Here is a 23,690-nt window from a genome sequence, read left to right on the forward strand (position 1 = left end):
GGTGATGGTGTACAACAATGTAGATGTACTTAATGCCACTAACTGTACACTTAAAAATAGTTAAAATGGTAAATTTTATGTATATTCACCACAATAAAAAAAAAAAAAGAAAAAGTCGCATGGGTGAGAGGCACTTAAATCTCTAAGTGTCCTCCTCTGGGAGCTTACTCAGGGCCCTGGGAGATAGTGGGAAGGGTTGGAGTGGAGGAAGGGGACTGTCTGGTCCCCACTCCCACCACCAAGTTTCCCCTAATTTCTCCCTCTCTAACTCCTGCCCATCCTTTGAAGCCCAGCTCTGATCCTTTCCAACTTCCTCCAGGATGGGATCTCCAGCCCTCACTCCCCCGCAACAAGTTCCAGCTCTCCTTGTCCTGCTCTCCTTCCCCAGGGATTGAAGCTCTTCTGGGGCTGGATGAACTTCTCTCCCCCAATGGAGGAGGCCTGCAATATCTACTCAGTGCCTTTGTCTGCAAAACGAGTCTCTTCAGATCCACCTCTGAAGGTTGTTGTGAGCATCCAACAACATAATAAATATAAAGCTCTTAAGTACAGTGACTTACATAGTAAATGCTCAACATATTATTATTACTGTTATGATTATTCTTCATACTAACCTGGAATACTTACCCGGTTGCATCTTTCAGTTACTACTCATTCCTCAAGCCCCGGCTTCACTCCTACTTCCACCACAAAGCCTTCTTGTCCACTTCAATCCCCACTGACCTCCTATGAGGCATCTTGGAATTTAAGAAAAATCTGACCTCATAGGATTGTTATGAAGATCAAATGACTTAATCCATGTGAAATGCTTAGAATAGTTGCCAGGCACATAAAATGTGCTCAGTAAGAGCAGTGATAATGATGAAGACAGTGATGAGTTGTGGTCATTTAACATGTCTGTTCTATGTGTGTTGTTACTGATTGTTACTGTCATTCTTAAGTAGGTAGACTTAAGAATAAAGAAATATCAAAAAAAAGAAAAAGAAGCATCACAGTAAGAGGTAATGGGTAATCGAGAGATGGATTCAGGTTCAGCGGGCATTCTCAGAGCCTTGGAGGGGGTTGGCAGATTGGAAAGTCTCCTGAGTCTTAAAAGATGAGTAAGTGACGGCCAAGAGGCAAGGGAGATGGGAAAGTCATAGTGAAGCTAGGGGCACACGAAATGAGGCCACTGTGGTTGAGCTGTGGTCAAGGTGGCAGGAGATGAACCTGGATCCGGACTAGACAGGATCTTTACCCAAGAGGACCATAGCACCCTGGAGGTTTTGCAGCAGGAGAGAGACCCATTTGACCTACATTTTGAGTAGCTCACTCCAGCTGTTGCGTGGAGAATGGACAGCAGGGGGCATGGGTAGGAGCAGGCAGACAGTGAGAAGCTGCTGCAGGCATCCAGAAGAGAGGTGGTGGTGACTCCGCCTGGGTGGTGGCAGTGGAGGAGGAGGACTACGGACAGATTTTAGCGGTGTTTTGGAGAAAGAGAGGCCAAGGCCTGTGGCTGGATTGGCCATGGGGTTGAGGGGCTCGCTGCCCAGCAAGTTTTGCTGTATAGGTGGAAACACCATTTCTGAGATCTGACCAGTGGAAGAACAAGTTGAAGGGACAAGGCTGGCACCTGGTTGCTGGGAGTTAAGTGATCAGTTCACCTTTTTCCACCTTTGCCATTTACATATTATAGCTCTTATATTTAGAAAGTTCTTCGTGTCTGACCCTGACCTTCCAGCAGTTTGCACTCAAACCATTCCACACTTGCCCTTATTGAGTGCTTGGTGCTAAGAAGCAGTGGGACTGAGGCATGGGCTGGGGGCCAAGGGCTTGGGTGGCAGGCATGCTTTTTGCATGACCTCTATCAAGCATGCCAACCTCTGGTGCCCGTCAGACTCAGACCCAGTGAGCCTGTGCCAGAGTGCGTAGGCCAGAGGACCCAGTACAGGAGCCTGCCTCAAGCACTTCAGGTCCACACATGCCCCTCATCCTGCCTCCAGATTCCCTCTCTTAGATCAGAAGCATCCCCCAGGGCCATTGAGAAGGGCTCTTCTTCATGATTCCTTCAGAGGTAGGAGGTGGAGAGCAAAACCTCTGATCTTGATGCCAGCCCAAGAAATTACTCCCAGAGGGTAAAGCTTCAGAAATCCAGGCAAGGGGCCCTGTCCCAGATCTGATCAGAATGGCTGTTCACCAGGGGCTGTGGCACTGGGGGACTTTCAGGGCTGGGGCCAGGACCCTGCCTAGGCACAGCTCCTTCCAAGGCTGGGCCACCCTATACCTCATCTTACCTAACTACAAGTGGGGACTGGTGGACCATGGCCTGAGCCTCCTTTGGACCTGCCCCTCTAGCTGACAAATTGGGTCTGTCAGAGTCCTCAGATCTATCCAAGATTGACCTGCTATGTATTTTGGAATCTTATCAGCAGCTTTCTTATCCCTAATCCCTATACTGCCCTTCTGGAAAGTGTCATTTGGTGCCATAGTGGCCCTCATCCTGAAAGCCTGTCGTCTGACACCCTCAGGAAAGTGTCCCAGCTTTGGCCTCTCATGAGCTCCTCATCCCCAAGAGCTGGGATCAGATAACTAGCCTGCTCGGGGGGGTTCCTTCTCTTGTCCCCCCACCCATCACTCAGCCCCCCCACTCACCACTCAACCTGGCTCACAGCCATTTCTTTTGCAGTCACAGGCCTGCCAGAGGGTAAAGAGACAGTCATTAGGAAGGTCTAATTGGCTGGGACAGAGCCAGGGAATTGTCTCTGCAGAGGTGGCATTTTGGGAGTCATTAAATCTGGAGGTAGGCCTGGAGGGGAATAGCCCTGTAACAGCACACTCTCCTCATGATGCTTCCTGTCCTATGTTTTTGCAGCTCGAGTGGTGAGGATGCCTTCCTTATAGGAATGGGGTCTCCAGGATCCTCAGTCCCAGACCTAGTTCTGCCCTGAAGTCGCACAGAAATGCCTGCCCCCGAACCCCCTCCTTTGGGGCCTGAGGAACCCCCACCCTCCCAAAGGAGACTGATCTTTGCTGGGTCCTGCAGGGTGAGGCTAGAAAGAGCCTGGTACAGCTTCCCATGCTGTCAGTTGAAGAGTCCTCAGGGAGTTGAACAGTGTCACTGTGGGTCTTGGTGTCACTTTGGCCACTTACCAAAGCTTCATGAGCTCCTAGCCTCTCTGGACCTCAGTTTCTTCATCATTAAAATGGGTATCATCATTCTAAGGTCTCAAAAGTTTATTTTATTCTCAAAGTATCTCCCTTCTCTGCCTGTCATTCATTCTAAAAGCCCACTTGCCTTAGTTAAGTTTTGGTCAGATATCACTCTTGAAAGGTGGCTGGGGGCACAATGAGTTTCTCATCTTTGGGGAGGATGCATTTTTCTGCTTCCATCTTGTCTTCCATTCCCTTTCCCCAGAGCTGGCCATGCCCCCATAAATTGAGACCTGTAGGTAGCACCTTGCCTGCTGCCCCCTGTGCTATGCCCAGATGATCCCAATTTAATGGACTGGAGCCTGAGTAAAAATGTCAAAACAACATTCCTTTGCTAGTGGGAGCCTAAACTGTTATTGGCCCAAGCAGGACTCTGACACTTAGCCACACCACCCTCTATTTCAACTGACACCTGTTGACTGACCCCTTATTTTGTGCCAGGCACCTTGACAGGTTGGGAGTCAGGAAGTAGGTAGAGAGGAAAGTTAGCCATGCCCTGCCCCCATTGGTCCCCACACACCAGTAGCATACCATTCTCACAGATGTGGCATTGAGCTTCCACTCTAGCAAAATCCTCAAGGAGGAGACTTGCCCCTGGGAGCCAGGTAAGGAGGGCAGGGAGGGTTCAGCCAGGTCTCCAGGCCCCCTTATGCCCTTAATGAGAGGGCAGTGCCATGCGATATCTGGTCCAGCAGGCTGACCAGAGAGCACAGGCCATTCATGTTTAGGGGAAAATAGGATGTTGGGTTTGCTATCAAGCTCAAAGCAGGAAACTGGCAATAAATCAAGAACTGAAAGCGATGTCACTGCTTCAAAGTAAATTTCCAAGCCCGGGAAACAATTGCGCATTAAAATCCATCGGAGGAAAAAAAATCTATTAAAACTTCAGGAGAAATGCTTTGCTATAAATTAGATTTTTCTGCCAACCAGGATAATTCAATAATTTCCCCTTGACATTCTCGAGATTGCTCTTTGGGGGAAATTATGATGCTTCAGAGTTGGGAACAATTTGTTTCCAAGGAAAGATGAAGAGTCAACTGGGAGTGGAGTTGAGAGGGCAAGGAGGGGGCTCTTCTGTCTAAAGGGGAGGGGGCCCCTTTTGGGGGCTCAGTGCCACTGGACAGAGGTTTTCCATGATGGCCACAGGACTGCAGTGCAGGACTTTGACTAGGGGATGCCCCAGGCCAGACCATGACTCTGATAGGATATTGGCAGAGAACTTGAGGGAGGCCTTGGGGTCCTCCAGTATCACCTTATAGTTAGGGCAGCCTCAGTCTTCCAGCTTCCCCGAATAACTGTCTAAAACCTTCCTCAACCTTTGTGGAACCAGAGCTGGTCTCAGGTAACAAGGTGCCTAAGGTCACTGCTTGGTTCTTGGGTGCAAGGTAGATGGGGATGGCTGCCTGCCTGCCAGTCTTCCTCTCTTTTTTTGCTGTGCAAGATTCAGCACCAGCCAAGACCCCTCCCCCACATCCTCTCTATCTCCTGTCATTCAGGCCTTTGATCCTAGCCCCTGTCAACCCTAGTCTCTACTAAAAGTCCAATACAGCCATGATGCCAGATGTCTGGTTGGCCAAAGCTGCTCTGGCAGGACAGGGCAGCTGGCAGAGGGAGGGTGCTAAGCAAGGGCAGGGATCTCGGAGGACTGGGCACAGTCTTCCTGGCCACTGGGTACCGGCCTCTAAGACCATGGTAGGAGCAGAGACAGGACTTAGAAAAGACAGGGCTCCAGAGTAATCCTGCCTGGCTGCGAATCTCGGCTCCTCCACTGGCAAGTCGCTTAACCTTTCTCTAAGCCTTGATTTTGCTATCCATAAAATGGGGGTAATAACAGTACTTGACTTACAGAATTAAATGTGACAGTGTGCGTGTAGCACCTAGCACCACATGGCCCTGGCACAGAGGTGGTGCTTAGAACACAGGTCCCCCGATCACAGGCCATAGCCCTTCCCACTGCAGGAAACCCACCCCTTGCAGCCCTTACTCAGGCCCCATTCTCTCTCCCTCTTCTCCCACTCAAACTTGCCTGTCCTTGGAGACTTACCTCCTCAGATAGAACCACAAAGAATGATGTCTGCCCTGTATAGCTGGAATGCCTGCTGGGTACCATCACACGATTGTGCTTGAGAAGACCTTACCCACAGTATTCACTCGTTGCTACCAACAACCCTCACAGGAAAGGTGGTTGGTATTAGAGTTCTCTCATTTTGCTGAGGCCCTGGGAGGTAAAGTGACATTGTTCAAGGTCATGTATCTGGGAGAAGAGGTTAGAGCTGAGATTGGGGCCTAGGTTAAACCAACTTGACCACAGAGGCAATCTCTCATCTCAAGATTTTTCCCTCTCTCCCTCCCTCCCTCCCTCCCTTCCTTCCTTCCCAGGAATCGGAGCCTCTCAGCTCCCAGAACTCATGTGGTGGCCAGAGCGGCAAATTGAGGCAGGGAGATGTGGGAGTGATCTTCTTTACCCCTAGTCTCTGAGTCTCTAGGAGGAAGATCCCTGGGCCCAGCAAAAAGAAGTCAAAGGGGAAGGAAGTGGGAGAGTCTGGGAAAGTTTCCATTTAAGCAGCTGTCAGAACAAGTCATTCACTTGGACACTGCCTGACTCATAGAATAGAAGAATTTGGGGTTTAAAGGTCATCTCATCCCACCTTCCTTTTGAATCATTTCTTCCACAGGTGCTTCCCTACCCCAGATAACAGGGAGCTCACAACCTCCAAGGGCAGCCCCAGGGTGCAGGCTGCTCTTCTCACCCCTTTCTGAGGCTCAGACTTGGCTTTCTGTGGCACTGTCCTGGCCCTGACCCCACATCGGCAGGGGTCAGCCAGCAGCAGTTAGGTGGTGTGCATTTGCTGCTTCTCACTTGGCAAGGCCCCAGGTTTGGGGGGTAACCTGTGAGCAAGGCAGGGGCTTTCTGGAGACTGCATCTCTCCAGAGGACAAGGTTGGGTGCTGGTGGGGCAGTATTCCCTGGAGACCCAGCACTGTGCCCAGGAGTTTCCCTCAGAGTGGAGGTCAAGGGGAAACTCAGGGCTGGGGAACTTTGCCACCACCTGAAACCAGGCTGGGAGTTCAGCAGACACGTAATCAATACCTCAGGATTTGCCTTAAAATGATAAATATTTCTATCGAATTAGCCCCTAGGCCAGGGGATTGCCAGGTTCCTGATTTTGCCAAGAAAGGCACCACCAGGAGAACCCGTTAGGACCCGGAAGGACAGGACATGGACGCTGGGAAGGGGCAAGAGGGGTTTGCGGGTTTGGAAACTGTGGCCCCCTACCACCCAGTAGCTGTGTGACCTAGAGCAAGTCGCTTGGCTTCTCTGAGCCTCAATTTCCTTGTCTCTGAATGGAATAATAGTGGCGCCTACTATAGAGCCTTGTTAGAGGTAACAAAAGACTCAGTGCCTGCAAAGTGCCCAGCACAGAGTGAGCGCTCCAAAAGTGTTAGCGTTTGTTACTATTTGCAGCAAACGGGGAAACCCGTGGGAAATCCGGGCGCCTCTGGGAAGTTGGGGGTGGTGGGCCGGCCTTCCCGGAGCCAGGGCACGGGGAGGGGGCGGGGCGTCCCAGATCAGGCCCCGCCTCCCCTGTCTGGCTCTTGTGGGGCCCGCTGAGCTTCCCTGCAGCCTGCAGGAGCTGAGTCACTGCGGCCCCGCCGGCCGTTGGCCTTATCTCAAGATGTCGCTACCCCCGAAAGCCCCCGGCCTGCCCGTCGAGTGACATCTAATTTGTGCCAAGTCCCTCTGGCAGTTCTGGAAAAATAGAGATCCAAGGGTTTAGGGTCCTGAAGAAAGAGGGAGCCTCCTTCCCAGCTGTCTGAGGGTATCCAGTAAGCCCCTTTCCTAGGAAAATCTCCCTGCGCCTGCCGGCACAATGCCTATCTTTCTACCATTAGCTAAACTTTCCTTGGGATTAAGCATTGTGTTCTGCAGATTTCTGTTTTGAAATGCACATTCCCACCTATGCTTTGAAGGGGAAACCAGAAGACTGGAAAACGGGGGCGGATAGACCCTCGGAGCCAAGAAGGGGAGGGGGACTGAGAGACCGACCTGGGATTTGGCTGCCTCCTAGTCTCCCTCAGGTCCTGCCTGGCCCTCTCCCAGCCCCCCAGGACTCTAGGGGAAGTGGTGGGTGGGGGAGGGGGAACAGAGCTGACATTCTGTAAACAGAGCCGGTTTGGGCTTCGGCCAAGGACGGGGTGTCCTGGCCCGGCCTGGGTGTGAGGCCCATACTCAGATCTCCAGGACACCCCGCCCTGCCCGGCTGCCCCGGGGGTGCCAGGCCCACAGCCAGCTCCGGCCAGGATGTGTCTTGAGTTTTGGGAAATGGCCAATTCTCTCATGGAGAATGTGTCCTGGACTTGAGAGACAGGGAATGGGGTGGGGGCTTCTCTCTTAGAACCATCATTGATCTTTTATTCATCAGGTGCCAGGCTCAGGCATGGAGACAGCCTCTGGCCCCTGCCCATGAGAGAAGTTAATACTGGGTTGTTGCCCCACCCCCATCTCTACCTTCTATCATCCCCCTGCTCTTCAGCTGCCTGAGACAGAGTTCCTTTGAGGTAGAGAAGCTGAGGGAGGGGTCAGGGTCTGAGAACAAAACACTTCAAGGCCCAGTCCTGCCCCCTTGGCTTATTGCCAAGTGTGATATCCCATGCCTATGGCTTCACAAGGGCAACTCAGAGCAGCAAGGAATGACTTGGAAAGGAGTATGGGGAAAGGACAGTCATCAGGAATACTGAAGGATATTCAATATTGAAAGCAATAGCCAGCTGTGGATATGAGGTGGGGAGAGGGGTCTTTGGGTGTTCAAGGGAATAGATTCCTCTGAGATACTGGCACCACAGCAGGTGGAGAAAGCTGTGGGCTATGCCTTGAAGGAGGAAAATGTGTCAAATATGAAGAGGAAACCTGGTGGCAGGAAAGGAGACAGGTTGGCCAATGAGACTCGTAGGCTGGTCCCCAAATGCCAGTCACAGGTTTTAGACTTCATTGTTGAGCAATGTGCTCCTGGATGATGGTGGAGTGGACAAGAAAGGATCCTATGAACAAATATGTTTCCAGAACACTGTTCAAAAAAGCTAAACAGTACTTACTGCAGGCTTTATCAGAGCCTTTACTTCATATGCTAGTTAATGAGCATCTTTGTTCTCCAATAGTGAGGCAGAGTATGCAGAAAGTCCTTTCCCCCCTGAAGCTCAGTCTCATAGGACTTGCGCTTTTCTGAAAAAATTGGGGCCCAAGGATTAATAAATATGTCTCACTTGCTGGCTCTGGCTCAGATGGAATGGGTAAGAACACATAGGCACCAAAGTAAACATGGCTTTCCTAGAAACCCAGATTCCATGACCATCTCCTCAAAGGAAAGCCAGCCTGCAGAAGCCCAAGGAGGGGTGATAGCCATAAGAGAATGCTAAATGAATGAGTTCGGCAGACTCAAGATTCTGGGTCCCAGGTTCCATGCAATCTCCTACTCCCCAGATCAGGTGAATATGAGATACCTGGTCATCGTTGGGGAATCCCATGGCCTATGCAGAGAACCTGCTGATTAGAGGTTATAGATTGTGGCTGAGATTGCAGGTTGAGGCTACTTTCAGTGTGATTTCTCCACTAGGACATATCTTGAGCCTAGCCTTCTATGGTCTCATGTCTAACTCCACAGAAAGCAGAGGAGTAAAGTTGGTCATCAAAAATGGGCTTTCTTATTGCTTTGATAAAGTAGTGGCATCTAAGCTGTGCTGCTGAGGGATCCCTTTGACAAAGTGTAGCCAACACTAGAAAGACCTGCATCCTCACTAGGAAGCAGGGAGTGACCAGAAGAACAGCAGAGGAAAGAGACTGTAGATTCTGCATGGGACCTCCCGTGCATTCCCTGGAGCTCCCAGAAATCCTTCGGGCACCAAGCAGGAGGCTGCAGATGCCCTGCTTGAGCAAGTTGGAGTTAGAGTCAGGATATATAGGCTGGAACCATTCATGGGTCCCCTTGTCCTCACAGGCTGGGGAAGCAGTGTGCGTGTATGTGCCTGCATCTTCCCCGTACTTGCAAGCTGCTCCCGTAAAGTGTAATATATGATATGGTGATGACATCTTGTATGCAATGCAAAAGCAGGCTGAGAAAGGAGAGGTCATTGGGAGCTGGCACCTCCAGGGAAGGGCTCCAAGATGAAGCCGGGTGTGGTAAGCCTTTCCAGGTGGCTAAGTTTTAGTGGTATAGAAAAGAGAGGACTGGCCTGGCCGGTCTGGTCAGCATTGGGAGAGAATGCTCTAGAGGCCCAAGGAGTCAGCTTCACCGGCTTCTTTGAGGAGCTGATTCTCAGGCTGAGGGATATAATGTGTCTTATGGGGGCCTGAGAGTACACACTCCCCAAACTTCCCTTCTATCAAGGCTCACTGTTGCCTTCATGGCCAGATGAGTCTCCAGAGTCTTCTCCATGTATTTTCCTTTCTTCCTTGCTGGCACACTTTCTAGACTGTAACCCACCATCACACTGAAATGGCTTTGGCTGGGGATCACCCAGAGTCCTCCTGACTGTCAGATCCATTGATTTTTTTTTTAGATAAACAGCTCGATTGAGATATAATTCACATACCATCCAATTCGCCTATTTAAAGCATACAATTCAATGGTTTTTAGTCTACTCACAGATTTGTGCAACGATCACCACAATCAATTTTAGAATATTTCATCACCCTCCTCCTCAAAAAACCATACGCATTAGGAGTCATTATCTTTTCCTACCATGCCCCACCTCCAGTCCTAGAAATCATTCATCATCTACTTTCTGTCTTTATGGGTTTGCCTTTTCTGTGTGTTTATTTAAATGAAATCACACAACATGTGGTCTTTTATTACTAACTTCTTTCACTTACTTAATGCTTTCCAGGTGCGTCCATATTGTAGTATGTATTAGAATTTCATTCCTTTTTATGGCTGGATAATACTCCATTGCATGGATATACTTTGTTTGGTTTATCCATTCATCAGTTCATGGTCATTTGGGCTCTTTCTACCTTGTGGATATTATGGAGAATACTATGGATGCTCATGTACAGGTTTTTATATGGACATATGTTTTCATTTCCCTTGGGTATATCCCTAGGAGTAGAATTGCTGGGTCATATGGTAACTCCATGTTTAACATTTTGGAGAACCATCAGATTACTTTCCAAAGCAGCTGCACTACTTTAAATTCCTACCAGCAACGTATGAGGGTTCCAATTTCTCCACATCCTTTCCAACATTTGTTATTATCTAACCATTCTAGTAGTGTGATGTAGTATTTCATTATGGTTTGGTTTGCTGTTCCCTGATGACTAATGATGTTGAGTATTTTTTCATGTGTTTATTGGTTATTTGTATATGTTCTTTGGAGAAATGTGTATTCAGATCCTTTGCCCATTTTTCTAGCTGGGTATTTGTCTTTCTATTATTGAGCCCTTTCTCTATAAGAGCCCTTTATATATTCCAGATAAAAGTCCCTTGTCAGATATGTGATTTGTAAAAATTTTCTGTCATCCTCTGGGTTGTCTTTATACTTTCTTGATGCTCTCTGCAGCACACAATTTTTAATTTAGATGATGTCCAATTAATCTATTTCTTCTTTGGTTGCCTATGCTTTTGGTGTGTGTGTTGGTGGATGCGGGAAGTGTGGAATGGAGAGTGTGAAATGCTTATTGGGTACAGAATTTCTTTTTGAGGTGATAATAATGTTTGGAACTAGAGAGTGGTGGTTGCACAACATTGTGAATATACCAAATGCCACCGAATCATTCATTTTAAAACGGTTATCTTTGTGTTATGTAAATTTCACCTCAATAAAAAAATTACATGTTTGAGCATTATTAGATGTGATTTAAAGCTCTTTAAAGTGTGATTTTAAAATAATTATAATATGTACATATTTGCTTGTGATGAAGTGAAATAATAGTTAAGATTTATGTGCAAATCTTGGACTATCATGACTTTTCAATAGCTACAAAATATTTCATTAGAGATATACCTTATTTTATTGTTTATCTAACTCATCTAAAATTTATTATTATTATTTTCATGCTATAATAATATCCTTAGGAATATTTTTTATAAGTGAGTTATTCTTCCTGAGCTTTATAAGATACCATAGGGGAAGAAGCTCTTCATGATATCAGGTTAGAGAAAAATTTATTAAGCTAGACACACTCAAAAAATCATAAAATTAATGCATAAATTGAACTATACTCAAATTAAAATGTTCTGTTCATCAAAATATCATTACAAGAGTGAAGTGGCAAGATACAGAGAAAGCGAAAATATTTACAAAACATATAGAGTTGATCCTTGAACAACATAAGTTTTAACTGCATGGGTCCACTTATATGCAAATTTGTTTTCAATAAATATGCACAGTACTGTAAATGTATTTTGTTTTCCTTATGATTTTCTTAATAAAGTTTTCTGTTCTCTGGCTTACTTCATTATAATAATACAGTATATAATACATATAACATACAAAAAATGTGTTGACTACTTATGTTATTGGTAGCGACTCCTCCTTAGGACTTCAGCTTCAAAATAGGCAACTTTGTTAAAGTACTTGAACAGCCTGAGTTGGACAGAGTTTCCAATATGGTTTAAACTTGTCCTCCCTGCTGTCTGTGTGCATTTCTGTCTTCTCTTATCCCATATCCACTTGGGGCTTTCATGCAGCAGAATCCAGCTGCGCTGAGGAGTTCTTATCTGACCTCCAGTGGGTCCTGGGGCTGGCCTAGCACTCACGTGACACCATTCCAGTAGGCTAAGAGTAGTTAAGTTTTTTTTTTTTTTAAGAGAATAAATGGACTTGAATGGTGTCACGTGAGTGCCACCATTCCAGTAGGCTAAGAGTAGTTAAGTTTTGGGGGAGTCAAAAGTTATAAGTGGATTTTTGACTATGCAGGGGTTGGTGCACCTAACCCCCGACGTTGTTTCAGGGTCAACTGTAATTAGTAAATGGTTTATATCCAGAATATATAAAGAACTTCTATAAATTCATAAGAAGAACTGAGTAATGGTGAAAATATTGTACATAAAAAGTGCGAGTATAGCTAAGGTAGTATTTAGAGGAAAATTTATAGCATTAAACGTATACACTTAAAAAGAAGAATTGTTGAAAATATGAGGCAAGGATGAATTTCAGGAAGTTATACTCAAAGAAAGTAAAAGAATGAAATAAATATAAGAGAAGCAATGAATAAAAACAACATACACATGAGAGAATTTTTTTAATACTAAACTTTGTTCTTCAAAAAATAAAGAAATTGATAAGACTTGTGAGACTAATAAAGAAAAAAGAATGAACAAATAATTCATATGAAGAATGAAGAATGGGGACATTACTAGAGGTCCTGTAGACATCTAAAACGTACTAAGAAGATGCTATGAACTACTTAATGCCAATAAATGTAAAAGTTTTAGATAAAAAGGAAAAATCCCTAGAAATAAGAACTTAATAAAAGATATTCATAAAGAAATGGAAAACCTGAATAGTCCCATAACTATTATAGAAATCAAGTCAGTAATTTAAAATCTTCCCACAAAGAAAATTCCAAATCCAGATGGCTTTACCTGTGAATTATATTGTACATTCAAGGAAAATAAAAATCCATTAACACATAAACTGTTTTAGAATTTTAGAATTTTTACTCCCAAAAAACAAAAATTATCCTCCTCAACTCATTTCATAGAACTAATATGACCCTGATCCCCAAATCTGACAGAGTCAGTATAGGAAAATTAAAGGCCAATCTCACTTACGAACATAGATACGAAAACTCTAAATAAAGTATTATTAAACAAAATTTAATATTATATAAAAAGAATAGTGCATATGATCAAGTTATAATTAATCCTAGGAATGCAATGTTTGCTTAACATTTAACATCCAGTTAATGTAATTTATCACATTAACAGATTAGAGGGAAAAAATCTTATGTTTGTCTCAATGGATACAGAAAGAGCATTTGATAAAATTTAACATCCATTGAATTAAATAAATAAATAAATGATTTTAAAAAACTTTTGCCAAACTGGAACTTCCTTAATTTTATAAAGGCTGTCTTTAAAAAAAAAAAAATAGCTAACACAAGCATCATATTTAGTGGAGAAACATTGAAAGTTTCCCTTGAAAATTGGAACAAAAAAACCCATACTCATTACTACCACTTTTATTCAACATTATACTGGAGGTCCTGGCCAGCACAGTGAAGAAAGGAAAGGAATAAGGACTGGAAAAGGAAGAAACAAAACTGCCATTATTTATAGATGATATAATAGTGTTCAAAGGAAATTAAAAATAATCTATAGATAATTAGAATTATTAAGAGAGTTCGGCAGGTTTCCTGGGCTTAAAAAGAATCAATAACCAAAAAATCAATGTATTTAACAGCAACAAAGAGAACATTATATTTTAAAAGGATAGCATTTGTAATATCATTTTAAAATACCAAATCACTAGGAATAAATCTAATTAAAGTTGAGTAAGTCTCCAATGCAAAAAACTGAAAGCATTACTGACAGAAATTAAAGATCTTAATAAGTGAAGATAATGGTGTTTATGGATTGGTAAACTCAATATTACAAATATTGTCAGTTCTTCCCAAAGTGATCTATGGATTCAACTTTATTTCTAATGAAAATTTATCAGAATTTTTTGTGGAACTTGACAAAATGATTCTTAAATTTATATGGAAATGCAAAAGGTCAAGAATAGCTAAGTCAATCTAGAGGAAGAACAAGGTTAGAGGAATTGTTCTACCAGATTACTCTAAAGCTATGGTAATTAAGAGAGTGTGACATTATTTAGGGATAGGCAGTTCAATGAAATAGGGATGAGATTATGGAAACAGACCAGCACACATCTAGACACTTGATTTCTGACAGAGATGGCAGTGTATAGCAGTGGCAAAAAGACAGAATCTCAGTAAACTTGGCTGGAACAATTGAGTATCCGTATGGGAAAAGAATGAAATTGGACCCCTACTTCACACCATATACCAAAATCAACTCCAGGGACATATGGACCTATTAGAAAGGCAGAATTAAAGGGTTTGAATAATAATGTAGAAAGAAGAGTATCTTCATAATCTTGGGTAAGAAAAATTTTCTTAAACAGAGCACAAAAAGCGATATCACAAAAGAAAGATAGATAAAATGAAGAATCCCTGTTCATCAAAAGACAACATAAGAAAGTGAAAAGGCAAACTACGAAGTAGCAGGAGATAATTGCAATAGGTAAAACTAACAAAGGGCTTATATCCTGAATATATATGGAACTCACAAGAATTAATAATAAAAGACAACCCAATAGAAAAATGAGCAATCCTAACTCATAAAGTTGCATATAGAAAACATTACAGCTTTTTATATGTCAATCATACCTCAATAAAGTGGTTTTTAAATAAATAAATAATCTTGCAAAAAAGACAAAGTGGGCAAAAGATAGGCTCTTTGAAAAAGAAGAAACTCAAAGGCCAATAACATAAAAAACTTCTTTGGTAATCATGGAAATGCAAATTAAAATCATGATGAGATACCACTACGCACTTAACTAAATTGACTAAAATTGAAAAGCCACAATACCAAATATTAGCAAAAATATTTATCCATATAAATTTACAAAACTTATACAGCCACCTTGATAAACAGTTCGGTACTATCCAATTAAGCTAAAAAATAACATACTCTATGGCCCAGCAATTCCATTCCTAGATAAATACTTAACAGAAAATAGTGCTTATAGGACAGGAAACATGAATAAGAATGATCATAGAAGCTTTGTTTGCAATAGTCCTGTTAAGTTTCCTGGTCAAGTTTCCAGAAAGCAGTGCTGAGATGGAGTCTGGGATACAAGATATTTACTAGGGATATTAGGGATCAACATTTATGAAAGGAAGGGAGAGGAAGCAGTACTGAGCAGAAGTCAAACTTTGATGCAGGTTCAAGGAAGTCCAAGCCAACTTGGCAGGGAACTCTGGAGCAAATATTGTGCATCTGAATTGTCCCATATGGGATGAAAATGGCCGATCCTCTATATCCTTGTTTTGTTCAGCCACCGGATGCAAGCTGCTCTGGGAAGGCGCAAGGCAGCACAGGCAGACCCAGAAGAAGCTGTCAGCTGCAGATTTCTTCTGACCACATTGCCTGCAGCTGGACAGCAAATCCTTCAATGAAGTGGAGTCTGGGTGGTGAATCTTTGCATCTGCCACAAGCTCAAACTGGCAACAACCCAAATGTCTATCATCTGAAGAAAGGTTAAATTTTGCTGTGTTCACACAACATACCCATAATTCCCCAACGTTTTCTTCATGCACCTTTGTGATCTATCCATCCCAGGGCAACCACTGACCCCAGTCTTGCCAGTACTTGATTTGGTCAGTCTTTAATTCTAGTCCTTCTAGTGAGTGTTTAGTTTTAATTTGTATTTCCCTAATGACAAATGATGAGCATATTCTCATGTGTTTATTATCTAAATATCTTCTTTGGTGAATTCTTCTTCAGTTTGTCTTTTGTCCGTTTTTAAATTGGGTTGTGTATCATTTTTGTATAATATTTGCATGTGTAACTTTGTATACGGCTCATACATACAGACTTATAATCCATATCAAGTTAGTATTTGTTTATGATACATGGTTTAACAGTAAAGGTTCATTATGTCACATGTGGTTATCAATAGTTCCAGCATCATTTGTTGGAAAAGATTGTTCCCCACTGAATTGCCTTGATACTATTTGCTGAAAATCAATCAATCATGTATGTGTGGGTCTATTTCTATTTTTACACTAATATCACATTTTTTACACTAGCTTTTCAATTCACCTGAATTCATTTAGCATAAGATCTAAAGTAAAGATCTGGATTTATCTTTTTGTAAATAGTTAACCAGTTGTCTCTGGGGATAAAAAATCATGCTTTTTATCTCTTCTATTTTGAGGGCCACGTTTATTATAGATAGATTTATTATGCCATTTATAAGAGTCTATTTCTGGGCAATTCTCTTTCATTGACATGTCTGTGGTTTTAGTATTAGTTCTATAGAGAATGTTTTGATTAATATTCCTCCCTGGGAGTAAAGAAGGAGCCCAAAGCTCCACCTGTTCTGGGAAGTCTGCTCCTCTTCAGACCTCCAGACCACCATCAGCAGGAAAGCAGAGGGCTCCTGACCAGTACAGTACTCTCTCTGCCCACCTCCCAACAAAGCCAGCCTGCCACCACCCTCTGCCTTGGGCCCCTCACAACTGCTGTCATCAGGCCTTTTATCCCTGTTGCTATCAGTCCCTACCAGATGCCCAGAATTCTTTTTGTAATTAACTAATTAATTAATTTTATGGTGACCTGGTTAACAAAATCCAGTAAGTTTCAGCTGTATACTTTAACAGTAAGGCATATATATATATTTATTTACACTGTGCGTTGGGCCAGAATTCTTAAGGCATCCCTCACTCAGGACTCTACGCCCCATTTGGCTCTGTATCTCCCTTTTCTGACCTCACCACCCACCCTCCTCCATGGACTCTCTGAAACTCATGGTCCGGCAGCAGTAAACTCCCTCACATCCTCAACCTGATTTCGGAATGTCTCCTGTGCTTCTTGCTCTAATGGAAAACTGCCTCTCCTGTAAGGACTCCGCTTCCCCAGCAGCCTCTCAAGCAGTGGCTGTTTTCCCTCTTGTGATCCTTGTGTTTCTGGGTCTAGGGGTGGGAACTGCCCATTTTCCTCCCCAGTACCACTTCTAACTATTTGCCCTCCCACTTACAAACACCATGTTTGAATGCCATGCAATCAGACAAAACCACCCATTTCTCTACCTTTTTGCAGTCATTTACAGACCTCCTGGCACTTGCCCTCATTTCTTTAAGATTTTAGCTCCCGGCCAGCTGTAACTCCCTCCAAGGCCCCTCCTGTCTTCATTTTTTATTTCATCGTTCCTGTAGATGAACAGGCCTCTCAGCCCCTTGGCCTCCTCTTCACAATCTTGGCTTCTGCAATACCTCAGCCTCTCACTCTCATAGCCAGACTTTGAATTAGTTGTTATCCGTCAATGCAATCCCTTCATCATCTCAATGTCATGCATCCTGCTCTCCGATAAACACTGCCTCTCTCCAACTCACTCCCTCCAGTACTCCCACTCTGACAATTCTTCCTAGAACCTACTGATCCAAAAGGAGGTTCATCATCCCCCTCCCCCTCGTGCCCCACTTCCCTCTTTACCCAGCTAAGAGTCCACGATTCAATATTATACTTTCGCCCTTGTCCCTCACTATAGTATAGTCACCTGGCGAAACTACAACCCTGGTTAAACTCAGCCCCCTACCCACTCTACACCTACACCCACAGGCTGCCTGGGACTGACGAAAAACCCAATGGGCTGACCAGTTTCACTTTAAGTTAATGAACACAAGCCTCCCTAAATGAGACCTAAAAGCTGCCCAGTAATCATACTACATCCCCAAATCTACTCCCAGCCGACTGCTTTGCACCCCCTCCTCTACTTCACTCTCCACTGACAACCTCTTCCTAGTTTGCGAAGAAAAGAGAAGCCCTCAGAACAGTTCCAGGGGCTTCCCCACTGCTTCCCCCACCCACTTGCACCTCTGCTCATCAATTCCGCCTCCTATGTCCCTAATATGGGGGAACCATCCATGCTCCTATTCAAGGACAACCCCCTCTTTTGTATACCAGATGCTAGTGTCACCTGTCTACTCAAGGACTTCATGCCAACATTTACCCCTTTCTCACCTACATCATCGAAATTCCCCCCTTTCCAGAATTATTCTCATCAACACAAAGAAATACTGGGAAGTCTATAATACTGTAATGGTTCCATCTTAAAGAAAAACCTCTTGGCCTAATAATCCTCCTCAGACTCCTACCCAATTTGTCTGATCCTCTTTATGGCACAGCTGCTAGAAGGAATTGACTTCTTGCTACCTTCAAGTCCTCTCCTTCCTTCCTTTCTCCCATTTGCTCCCATCAGGCTTTAGCCCACACTACTATAGCAAACCTGCCTCCCCAGTACCACTTCTAACTATTTGCCCTCCCACTTACAAACACCCATGTTTGTCAAGGACTCTCCATGCTGTTCAATCACAGGCCTCACCTCCCTTACCTCTCTGGAGCATATAAGAGTTCATCTCTTCATCCTTGGCATCCAGATCACCACCACCCTCTCCCCTCCTATCTCTCTGGTTGCTCTTTCTCATTCTCCTTTGGTTAGAGCACTGCCTCATCTCTAAGACTAGGTCCTTGGACTTTTTTTTTTTTTTTTTTAACCTTTGTCTATACTCATTCCCTTGATAATCTCCTCCAGTGTCCTGGCTTTTAAATACCATTCAATTGCTGACAACTTCCAAATTTATATCACTGGCCTAAGCCTTTTTCTGAGTTCTAGCTCTTATTGTCTCTAGGTAGTCTCCTAAAGCTGAATCATGACCACTTGCATCTAATCAGACCCAAGCTCACCAATTCTTTCCAATCCATAGCTGGCTCACTTCCCTGTAGACATTTGAGTGTTGAACCCCAATCTAGAGGATGAAAAGTAAGACTTTCCTTCTGCATAGGCTGGAGTGAGGGCAGTTGGAGTTGGGGCCAGTGGCTCAGCAAAAGTTGCAGGCTGGTGGACTCACTCTCCACTTTGGGCTGGCTGAGCAGCTCAGCATGCAGCACTCCTGGCTGGGTCAAGGTGGCCACTGTGGCTGCATCTCATACGCATATAGGTGTCTGCCCCTCAACACTTTTACACTCCGCCTGCTCCATGTCTCCTTCCCGCCTTCCTCCCTAGGTTCATAGGCACAATGACCTTTCGGGGGACACCACTAAAGACCCAGTCCTGAGAACATTGCCCATCCGTCTTGTGGTCACCTGGCCACGCTGGGATTATCTCTCCTCTGGATTTCATAGCTCTCGAAGGGCCCCACAGAGACAAGGCCAAGCGGGAGCTCTGTAAAGCTCCTCTCCCACCTTTTCCAGGCTCATTCCTCTAGAACCATAACTTACCTGGGGAACCCACATAGGCTTTCAAGGTGGGTTATGTTGCCCAGGCCTACTACTCACAAATAGTAAACTAACAGTGCTGTTCACTGCAACGGGGACATCTGTCCTCAAGAAGCCTCCTGAATGGGCTTCTCAGCAGTGGATGGGACATAGGGCAGTCTTCCCCTCCCAACACCACTCAAGGCTGCAATTTTGCAAACCAAGAATTAAAGGCTGGAATACTCAATGCCCTGCGGTCTCACAAAGTGGGAGGATCCTAAAGGAGGATCAGCTTCCCTTAGAAGCTAGGCACATTGGCAGGAGGTACCCGGGTAAACAGGCAATCTTAGGGCAATGCTAATTTGCTTTTTCCTCTTCTTCAGAGTGTCTGGTGGAGTCTAAATTGAATTATTAATCTAGTCCTGTGTGCCCATGTCACTTTTCCAGACAACCAGTTTATTCACGAGTCACCCACTATCAATTTCAACATGCAATTTGCAATGAAATTTGACTGATCAGCAATACCATAATTAGTTGCAAATGTCTGTGCTTGTATTTGTTTGGTGTAGGGGCTTTTTCATTAAAGTGACAGAGGCCAATAAGCACCATGGCCTTGCTATGGGATATAGGACTAGCAGCAGTTGTGTCTTGGGCCAGGGACAGGCTAGCTGGTTAAGAGATTATGAGGACTCGAAGCTACAGCACCTGGAGTTGTGTTTTCACTTTTGTGCTCACAAAGAATAATCTGAGTCTACAGCCATGCCACCCTAAACAAGCCTGATCCCGTCTGATCTCAGAAGCTAAGCAGGGTCGGGCCTGGTTAGTATTTGGATGGGAGACCACCTAAGAAGACCAGGTGCTGTAGGAATAAGAAATAAAAAATAAAGGATTGTAAGCTGACAAGGTCCTTGCAATCTGTGAGGTCAACCAATGGTTGCTCCGCCTAAAAATAAATAAATAAATAAATAAATAAATAAATAAATAAATAAATAAATAAGAATAATCTAAGTTGAGCAGATGATAACATGTGTAATCCATGAAAAAGGGAGCTGCTGTTACCTTGTTTGGCCTCTTCCCTTCAATTTCTCCAGATCTGTTTGCACACTTCCAGTAACGGGCTTCCTGTCTGGTGAGGCAGCGCTACTTGTGAAAAAGTTCTTTCTTGCCTGGGCTCCCACCTGCAATTTATAGGTCTGTTCCACCTAGTCCAGGGTTCTGGTCTCAACTCAGAAATTGTCACATTGCATGAACTTGGGCCAGTCTCTAAGGCTCAATTTATCTATCCGAAAAATGGGAATCCAGTTGTCTTGTTTCAAGAATTATAACAGAGTTTCCAGCTGCTAGTAACAGAAATTGACTCTTAAGCAGACTGACTTAAGCAGAAAAATAATAAGGAGAGTGAGCAGCTCAGAGAATCTCTGGGCAGAGCAGAGAAGCAGCCCCAGAGGCTACACAGCCACAAGCAAGGCCCCAGATCACACTGCAGAACTGGCTTTCAGGACCTTACTGCCATTACTGTCACCACCACCACCATGCACTAGGCTCTGCAGGCTGGGTTGCAGCATCCTGTCCATGACTTCAAGTGCCACCAGCTCTACTGCCCTAGGAACTGCCCTGGCCTGTTATATCCACAGTAACCACCAAGGGGAACTCTCTGTGGTCCCTGCTCCTTTGGGCCACTAGCTCCTGGGTCACAGTCTGGAGTCACATGTCTGGTTGCCAGAGACTAGGTCATGAGCTCTTGCCCTGCCACAGGAAGGCTGGGAAAAGTGTGCACTTGGTACTTTCAGCCTCTATGGTGGAAGTGGCTCTACCTCAGAATGAGGGGAATTCCCCATCACAGGAAGAGGGTTCAGATCCTGGGTAGCCAAAAAGAAGAACAGAGAATCAAATAATATATGTTAAAGAGGTCTGGAAAGATATCAAGCTTTACATACCTGCCGAAGATTATTATTCATTCTGTAACTATTTCTGCTGATGCACAGGGAAGAAAGTTATGGTCGCTGTCCTCAAAGATAGCACAGTACTATCAAGGAGTAGAGAGGTATGGGCTGGATAACTCTTGTTCCAGTCAGGAGCTGGTGGCTCTTGTGGATTTCAGGGTGCCCAGATTATCTGCTGATTAGCTGTGAAGTACCAAGTCCCAGAGGGATGGGCAGTAGCTGGGGCTTCTCAGGCCACCAAGTGTTTTCTTGGAGGTGGGTGGTATCTCATAATCTCACTGTATCTGGGGCTGTGTATCAGTCCACTGATATCTTATACCCAGGCCCAAGGAATCCTGCCCACACACACCTCTTCCCTGTTGAGAACTGTTGTAGTCTCCTTGCTTAGTATCCATTCCCTCTCTTCTGGTAATATACCCTGATCTTCATCTGAGGAACTACTCCTCTTGTTATTTTTAGCTCACATACTTCAGGAGGAGTTGATCCCTGGCTTGAGAGTCACACATGAATCAGAGTCATATAGCGCATTAAGCATTGTGCAGAGTTACATAGTGGTTGGTTTAGGGATGAGTATGTGACCCAAGCCAAGCCATCAGATCCAGTCAGAGCCAATACCCGGTGTTTGAGTGGCTAAGAAAAAGATGTCCTTTCACCTGGACTCGGAGATGTAAGGGTGTCAATTTGGAGTGTCTGGGTTCTCAGAAGTCCTAACACCTGAGGTCAACAAGCAGAGATGTTGGGACACAGGCAAAGAGGGAGGTGGCCTATGGGTGACTGTGCCTAGGAGGTAGCTGAGAGTCTCAGAGGGCACAAAGGAGGCCTCCACAGGGCTCATCCTAGCCTTGTGTAAGCAAACCAGGCAGACCCTGTGAGTGCAGAGCTAGGGCTTGTGAAGGTCCACGCTGAGGTCAGTTCCCTGCAAGCCTTCCAAGAACCTCATGCTGCTCAGGTACCCCCTCCCCCCCACCAGCCCTCTGAAAGAAAAAGGAGAGTGCAACTTATCTTAGGGTTAGGGCGGAGATGGGGTAGAGGGGTCAAGTTGAGGCCCATTTTAGACTTTGCATTGGGCCCCAGTTTCACTAAACCCCTTCTACATCATTCAAGCTCTCCTAGATTGTCAACTGCCTGCTGGCTCAGCTCAATAGCACATAGGACATGGCCTGGTACCTGAGAGGTTTCTAGCGATGTTCACCAAAGGAGCGGGAGTCATGGAGCTAATGGCCCCACTGCACTTTCTCTGAGTGGAGAGCTTCCCACTTCCAATGTCTGGATGACATTGGATCATTCCAATGTTAGGAGGCCCTAATAGTGCCTTGCACATGGTAGGTAGGTGCTTCCTGACCCTGTTGAATGGCTGGATAGAATGGTTTCCAGTCCTAGGAGCAGAATCTGGGTCTGCCTTAAAGCCAGATAAAGTACCCACTCTGTAAGCTAGAGAAGCTTCAGGGTTGGGCCCAGAGGGAGCAGGACCTGCCTTAGCCCATACAAAAGTCCCTGGAGATGCTGAGTTATTAGAGAGGACAGTGTCAGCCTGGAAGACGAGGCACTGAAGTCAGAGAGAAGCAGAGCCTGCCTGTCTTCATCCCCCTGTACAGATTGGCAAACTGAGTCTTAAAGAAAATTGGTGCCTTGTCCCCATCTCACAGCTAATCTGCTAAATCCCAAATTAGTGCTGTGCCGTCATGCCCACTTAATTAATCTCTCCTTCTGCAGTTCTGAAGAAGAAGTTCTGAAAAGCATCACTGCCCACTCACACACAGCCATACCTAGCACAGATCAGGCACTTCACCCTTTCCCTCCCTCTAGAACAGGTGCCAGCAATCTGTTTATGTAACATTTGACAGTAGATATGTTAGACTTTGTGGTCCATAGGTCCATACAACTCTCTGTGGCAGCTACGCAGCTCTGTCTTGTAATGTAAAAGCAGCCAGAGACAATATGTAAATGAATGGGCATGGCTGTGTTCCTTTGTTTATGAGCACTAAAATTTGAATTTCATATAATTTCCACATCATGAAATATTATTCTTTAATTTTGTTTTCAACAATCAGAAAATATAAAAAACTATTCTTAGCTCATGGGCTGTACAAAAATAGGCAGAGGGCCAGATCAGGCCCTCAGGCCATAGTTTGCCAATTCCCTGTTCTAGAATGTGCTGTCCTGGGGCCTGGATGCCCAGAATCACTGAGGCAGTAAGTCATGTCATACCGAAATACGGGTGGTAACAGAATGACAAACCCTTCTGTCTTGCCCAGGACTGAGGGGTTTTCTGGGATGTGGGATTTTTGGTGCTACAGCCAGGACAGTCCCAGGCAAACCTAGGACAGTCCCAGGATGGTTGATCACCCTAGGTGGTAATCATTAACCCAAAGAGACAGGCTTCAGGAGGCCACAGGCCAGGGTTCTAGTGTGGGCCTCGAAGGCCTGCCCCTGCACTGCCTAGTCCTTGTGGTTGTGGTAGAGCCTCCTCCTGCTCTGCCTGGCCCTCAGCAGGGAGATGCCCCCTCCTCCAAGCGAGAAAGAAAACTTCTGTGGTCTGGGCGCTCTCAAAAGGCAGGAAGTTGAATCATCGGCTT

General features: G+C 44.9%; 1 long non-coding RNA gene and 1 pseudogene across 4 annotated transcripts in view; both read left to right on the top strand.

The window, feature by feature from the left end:
* LOC120581299 (uncharacterized) overlaps positions 1–23,690 on the top strand; it is a 67,945-nt gene that overhangs the window by 34,266 nt on the left and 9,989 nt on the right. Inside the window, exon 3 of one of the 4 annotated variants that reach the window (XR_005647241.1) lies at positions 15,252–15,905. The exons of 2 other annotated variants lie outside the window; for them this stretch is intronic. This is a non-coding gene — a long non-coding RNA (uncharacterized LOC120581299). Of the gene's footprint in view, positions 1–319; positions 978–15,251; positions 15,906–23,690 lie in introns of those variants that run through there. One more of the 4 variants, XR_005647240.1, reaches the window with a different exon arrangement.
* Positions 19,921–20,039, top strand: LOC120581895 (uncharacterized; annotated as a pseudogene).

Source organism: Pteropus medius, unplaced genomic scaffold (genome assembly GCF_902729225.1).
Source record: "Pteropus medius unplaced genomic scaffold, Ma_sr-lr_union100, whole genome shotgun sequence".
NCBI classification, from domain to species: domain Eukaryota; kingdom Metazoa; phylum Chordata; class Mammalia; order Chiroptera; family Pteropodidae; genus Pteropus; species Pteropus medius.